Genomic DNA, 7,429 nt, shown 5'->3' on the forward strand with positions numbered 1-7,429 from the left:
GCCCTGGGGATGACAAATTGAAGAGGAATGATGTACCATTCATTGTCAAAAAGAGTATTTCAAAAGCTATCTTAAAGTACAGTGCTGTCAGTGATAGGATAATATCCATATGCCTATAAGGAAGACCAGTTTATTCAAATTTACGCACCAACCACTAAAGCCAAAGATGAAGAAACTGAACATTTTTACCAACTTCTGCAATCTGAAATTGACCAAACAGGCGATCAAGATGTATTGATCATTACTGGTGATTGGAATGCGAAAGTTGGAAACACAGAATCATCAGTAGCTGGAAAATATGGTCCTGGTGATAGAAATGATGATGGAGACTGCATGATAGAATTTTGCAAGACTAATGACTTATTCATTGCAAATTCCTTTTCTCAACAACAGAAACGGTGACTATACATGTGGCCCTCACCAGGTAGAATACATAGGTATGAAATCTGCTATATTTGTGGAAAGAGGCAATGGAGAAGCTCAATATCATTAGTCAAAATAAGACCAGGAGGTGACTACTAATTGCTCAAATGCAAGTTCAAGTTAAAGCTGAAGAAAATTGAAGTAAGTCCACCAGACCCAAAATATGACTTTAATTATATCTCACTTGAATTTAGAGACCATCTCAAGAACAGATACGATGCATTGAATACCAATGATTAAGACCAGACAAGTTGTGGGATGACACCAAGAAAATAATACATGAAGAAAGCAAAGGTCATTAAAAAGACAGAAAAGGAAGATAAGACAGAAATGGGTGTCAGAAAGGCTCTGAAACTTGCTCTTGAACAGAGAGCAGCTAAAGCAAATTGAAGAAACGATGAAATGAAAGACCTGAACAGATTTCAAAGTGTGGCTCTAGAAGACAAAGTAAAGTATTATAATAAAATGTGCAAAGACCTCAAATTAGAAAACCAAAACAAAGAAAACAATTGGCATTTCTCAAGCTGAAAGAACAGAAGAAAAATTCAAGCACTGAGTTGCAATATTGAAGGATTCTATAGGCACAATAGTGAGTGATGCATGTCCAGCATCAGAAAAAGATGGAAAAAAGCAGAAAAGACCTCAACGTATTGGAGGCCGTGCTGGTCAGAAGACTTCAGATTCTGCAAGATTGTGGGAGGTAAGGCTCCCGGTGGCAACAATGGAAGAAGAGGAGCTGGGTGATCTCCACGAGGTGAAATGTCATGGAGGGCACAAGGGAGCAGCCAGGTCTCCAGTCTTGAGGTCCTGCAGCCCACTGCATCTGTGATGGCGACTTTGTGGTAAGTGCTGAAATGGAAAGATGTGTTCAAAGATGTGTACAAGTATAGCAGAGAAATAAGGTAACTTTTGAAAAATACTGGTTCTGTCTGGATCACGTAATTGGCCATAGTTATGGAAGGACATTTGAAGTATCCAGTGGAGGAAGTCTTCAACCTAAGAAGAAGGAAGAGCCTACTTCAAAAATTAAAGAAGCGGGTGTTGTTTTGAAATATATTCAATGATGGGAAATCTCAGAAACTAACACAAGATGACATTAAATGAGAGGAAAATGTTCAGCAGTTAATTAAAAATGGTGCAACCTTCCAATACAAGACAGAATTTTCTCAAGATAAATATATAAAAAAGAAGAAAAAGAAATATGAAGCTGTTATTACTGTAAGGAAACTATCCACCCACATTCTTTTATGTTAAGTATTATGCAAAGTTATGTATTATGCAAAATAACCTGGACAAATTAACCACACAAGATACAATACACTAGCTCAGATATTGACATTGGAAAATAGCCAGTCTGGCAGTAAAATGATTTTAATGGAAACTATGTGGGTTTGGTGCTGGGTGTGATGATGCAACGAATTGGAGATTCTGGTGCCATTATTCAGCTCTATCCTGGAAACCCAAGGAGGGGTCGCTATGAGTCGGGTTTGACTCGACGGCACATAACAACAACAACAACTCCTGGAGGCGGACCTGTTCGGACAGTAACAACATGTTTTGGATTTCCCAAATCTTTCCTCAATGGTCTTTATGAATTCTCCCTCAACAAAGTGGGCAGTCTTCTAAGTGGGGCATTTTCATCCAAGATGTCTTCAGCACCAAAAAACAGTGCTTCAGTTGTAGAAAGTAATGGCATAGTTGAGGAAAAACAGACTTCTGAACAGCAGTGTGAAGACAGCATGGCAGAAGCCCAGAGAGCACTCTCCCAGAAAAAAACAGGGAAATAATGGAAGTTGTTCCTGAGGATCCAGATTGTAAGGAATCTGAAGAGAGAGGAAGCGAAAAAGGAACCTAACAACAACTACATCAAGAGGGAACTGCCAGAAATGCAAGCTGGATTCAGAAGAGGATGTAGAACAAGAGATATCATTGCTGATGTCAGACGGATCTTGGCGGAAAGCGAAGAATACCAAGAAGAAGCCTGCCTGTGTTTTATTGAATAAGCAAAGGCATTTGACTGTGTAGATTATAACAAATTGTGGACAACATTGCAAAGAATGGGAATTCCTTAACACTCAGTTGTGCTCATAAGAAATCTGTACATAGACCAAGAGGCAGTCATTTGTACAGAACAGGATACTGCATGGTTTAAAATCAGGAAAGTTGTGTGTCAGGATTGTATCCTTTCACCGTACTTATTCAATCTGTATGCTGAGCAAATAATCCAAGAAGCTGGACTATATGAAGAAAAACACTTCAGGATTGGAGGAAAATGTATTAACACTTGTGACATGCAGATGACATAACCTTGCCTGCTGAAAGTGAAGGAGACTTGAAGCACTTACTGAAGATCAAAGACTGCAGCCTTCAATATGGATTATACCCCAACATAAAGAAAATAAAAATCCTCACAACTGGAAGCAGCAGTCAAGAAATAAGACGTCATATTGCACTGGGCAAATCTGCTGCAAAAGGCCTCTTTAAAGCGTTAGAGAGCAAAGATGTCACTTTGAAGACTAAGGTACACCTGACCCACGCCATGGTATTTTTCTATTGCCTTATATGTATGTGAAAGCTAGATAATGAATAAGAAAGACCACAGAAGAATTGATGAATTAAATCATGGTGCTGGCAAAGAATACTGAAAGTACCATGGACTGCCAGAAGAATAAGCAAATCTGTCTTGGAAGAAGCACAGCCAGAATGCTCCTTAGAAGTGAGAATGGCAAGACTCTGGTGGTTCAATAGCAGAATTCTCCCTTTCTGTTCAGGGTTTGATTCCCTGCCAATGCACCTCATGCACAACCACACTTGTCTGTCAATGGAGACTTGCATGTTGTTATGATACTGAACAGGTTTCAGCAAAGCTCCCAGACTAAGATGGACTAGGAAGAAAGGCCTGACAAGCTACTTCCAAAAATCAACCAGTGAAAACCCTATGTATCACAACAGTTATGTTCTGGTTACCTAGTACCACTCTGACAAGAATATATCACAAATGGGATGGCCCTAACAAACAGGAGTTTATTCTTACAATTTGGAGGCTTTAAGCCCGAGTTCAAAGTGCCAGACTCTAGGGACTGAGTCAAAGCCCCTCAGACTTGGGGTCCAGCTCTGCCTCCTGCTCCCGGCCCAATGGAGCTAGAGGCATTTCTTCACTCAGACAGCTGCTGGCTGCTGAGGCTGAGAAGCCCCAAGGTTGACAAGTAAAAAGGTACAGTCCTGATGTTACCAAACCACATGGCAGGCTATTAACTTAAGTTTATTATAAGTCCCAAGATCGGCAGAGCATAGCAGGCTGCTGAGCAATGACACGGCTACATACAAGGTCTAAGCATGCCATAAGCTACAGACCATTTCCAAGGCTTCTCCATATATACAGGAAGCAGACCACATCCCAAAGGCAGCTACTCAGCTGCTTGTGGTAGATCCCACCATGGAGTTGACTGCCAGTCTCATTGTGGGGAATAAGTACCACCAGCTGCCCAGCCACTCAACCAGGCCCAGTCAAGTTGACACACAAACATAACTGCCACAGGTTATAACTGCAAGTGTGGGAAGCCTTTCATTCCATTGTGCATAGTGTTGCCATGAGTCAGGGGCTGACTCTGTAGCAGCTAACAACAATGTTAAGAATGTGATTTCAGGTACTGAAGCAGACATTTAGTAACCCCACCAGCCACTCTGCAGAAGAAAGATGGGGCAATCTATTTCTATTAATAGCCTCAGGTTGCTATGAGTTGGAATCAACTCAAATGGCAGTGAGTTTGGTTTTGGTTTGAATCCTGGATTACCACTTAATTGCTTAAAAAAGGCATGTTAATTGTCCTAGACTTCCATATCCTCCTTTGTACACTTATACTCTACCAGCCTCAGTATTCCTTATCATGTGTGTGTTTACCAGAACAAACAACAGATCTGCACACCAGTCCTTCTACACTCCTTGCCCAGCTCCCACCATGAACAGTGAGAACTGACTATGAAATAGTTCATCAACTTGAGCTACATGTCTCTACAACTGGGCAGAAAGATAATGGGGCTGAAATGCAGCCTGAGCTCTGTGCATCCAGTCATGTGACCCTCCTTGAGCTGGCCAGCCTAGAGTAGAGCTCATTTTCTTAAGCAGTACCAAGACTTACCCTGTGTATCAAACCTGGGCTGAAGGGGTGCCTTTTTCTACATCACTCTGAGCCGTATTTGCTTCTTTCCTGATTTTAAACATGGACCATAGTCCCATTTGCATGATGCTCTTTATGCATGACATCTCTTTGCATCAGCAAAGGCTTTATGAATCCACCAAAGGTGCTGAAGAACTGGTTTTGGTTGATGGAACCATAGGCTGCACCACTGTTAATGGGAGGACTCTTTGTTCCTTTTTAAATTTTATTGTGATAAAATATAACCAAAACCAAACTCATTGCCTCCAAGTCAGACCCAACTCCGAGGCTATATCACTACATCACATAAATTTTGCCATTTTTCCTGTTTTTGCATGTATAATTAGTAGCCTTAATTGTATTTAGAATGTTGCACAACATTCTTGGTCTACTAGCTACTTCCAGACTTTTCATCACCCCAAACAGAAACACAGAAAGATCTTTTTTCTATAGCTGCCAAGAAACTGTCAACACAAAGACAATGGACCCCTGGCAGCCTGGCTTCATGTGTCCTGGGACCATTTTTTTTTTTCCCCAGTAGCACACCAAGCTATAATTCTTTTCATAGTGAAAACATCAATGTCCTTTACATATTCCAAGAAAAACTAAAACCAAACCCATGGTCACTGAATTGATTCTCACTCATAGCCACCCTACAGGACAGGGTAGAACTGCCACATAGGGTTTCCAAGCTGTAATCTTTATGGAAGCAGACTCCCACAGCTTTCTTCCACGGAGCAGCTAATGGGTTTGAACCAGCAGTGAATTTTCAGATAGCAGCTGAGCACTTAACCATTTTGCCACCAGGGCTTCTCCTTTACACATTCATTTAAAATAATTCATTCATATTGTGAAATGCTTTTCATTTTTTTTCATTACTGTCAGTTAATAGTAGACATGAATCACCAGCAATGAGATAAATACTCTCAAGAAACAGCCAAGATAAAAACTCAGTATTCGAGTACGTATTTTTTAATTATCCAATAAAATGATATGAGTTATAATTATTAATGTTCAAAATTGGAAAGCTGGATAATGTACCCCAGACCAAAAGTCTTTCTTCTAGATCCTCAAAGCAGATGTCAGAGCAGAAATCACAGGTGGGTATGGTTCTTAGGTTTGCTCCCTCTCACAGCATATGAAACTTGTCAATGCAAAAATATTCTGTTTTGAAGCTGTAGATAAAGGCATGATACCCAGTGCAGTGCTATGATCCTCTTCAGCACACCTATGAACTCACTGGCCTTCATTTTGCTTCATGAGATGAACATTATTATCTGACCAATAAAATGACTCCTAGTACTCTAAAATAAATTAATCTTGGTTGTTCACCTTAATAACACACACAGATATGTGTAAATACAAAGATAGGGTTTGCTAAATTATATTCAATAGCTGTAGGCAAAACAACCATATCAGAAAGAAGCATATCCCATGCTTTTACTATTATCAGGAGCTCATATTCTACTCTTTAATATTTTTGGTTTCTCTGCTCCAATGACCAGAGAACATCAACTGTAGATCGGAATTAGTTAAGGCAGCACCACTTGCTGTATTTCCAGCCAAGAGAAACCAATGAACCCTGTTCATTCAGCTGGACAATTTCTTCCAGATTTAGCTCCTTTGCTCTGTCTAGTCCATAGATGGCTTCACCCCTGAGCAGAATGAGACCAGGAGGCATGCAGCAACAACTCCAAAATGCCAATTCTCAAAAATAAGTGACAGTGTCAGGGAATCCTATAATGGTTCTATAATGATCCCAAAATAGAAGTCACAGATCATAAGAATCTACATTAACATATGCCCATTGTAATTATCAATGAATCCTTCCACAGCTCTGTTTTAAGACCAACTCCACAGCAAAGGAAAACACTTAGAAATTGACAATATTGCATGTATCTAAAGGTAAGTAAATATGATCATCTTCAGAACAATGGTATTTGTTGCCACCAAGTTGTTTTTGACTCATAGCAACCCCGTGTGACAGAGCAGAACTGCCTCCATAGGCTCTACCTGGTTGTAATCTTTTCAAGAGCAGATCACCAGGTCTTTTTCCCACAGAGCCACTTGTTGGGTTTAAACCAGAAACCTTTAGGTTAGCAGCTGAACACTTAACCATTTGCACCACCAGGGCCCCTACAACAATATTAGTAATTTAATATGGAACCACTAAATTAGAACTGTTTGCATAGAGGTATAGTGTAATGCATCTAAAACACGGTCAGGTTTATTTGCAAGATGGAGAAGACAATATATTAAATGGCTTTGCATCAAATTTTGCCTTTGCAAGCTCAGGACAGGACTTGTGGAATTTCTGAACTCTCTTCTCAGATCACTAACAATTATTACCTGTAAGTCTGTTATTTTGAGCTAAAAATATCCTCCAATCTGAGTAAACTGGAAGAGAACTAATTCTTCTCAATATTCACCTACAATGACTCCTTTTTTCCTACAAAATACTATCTTTCATTTGGTTGCTTTGCCAAGAGGCAATGAAAGATACGGCATTCCAGAGCATCTGAGCCATAAAGACACCAATGAAACAAATAATTGGTATCACTTCCTGGTCAGTCATGTACAAAGGAAAGTTACTGTGTCCTCAAGGCAGAGAGAGGAAGTAAAGCTGATCAAAAGGAATGCTAAAAAGTGCCAGGCAATGCACAAATACTGCCTTACAAAGGAAAGCTGTGCAGACTAAGAGATCAAGTTGAGATATGTTTCATCTACACAGAAAACAAATGTTTTTGTTTTCCGGCTACTACTGTCAACAACTTGGAAGAGGATCTGTGTAGGAGATCCTGGATAGACAGGGAGAACAATGTGGAACAAAACTCAAAATCATTTGGGAA

The 7,429-nt window shown here is 40.0% G+C and overlaps 1 pseudogene; it reads left to right on the plus strand.

The window, feature by feature from the left end:
* The first annotated feature begins 1,187 nt into the window (after nt 1-1,187).
* Nucleotides 1,188-2,278, plus strand: LOC103197285 (annotated as a pseudogene).
* The last annotated feature ends 5,151 nt before the right edge of the window (nt 2,279-7,429 follow it).

Source organism: Orycteropus afer, unplaced genomic scaffold (genome assembly GCF_000298275.1).
Source record: "Orycteropus afer afer isolate SDZICR_OR568_19922 unplaced genomic scaffold, OryAfe1.0 scaffold00075, whole genome shotgun sequence".
Classification (NCBI taxonomy): Eukaryota; Metazoa; Chordata; class Mammalia; order Tubulidentata; family Orycteropodidae; genus Orycteropus; species Orycteropus afer.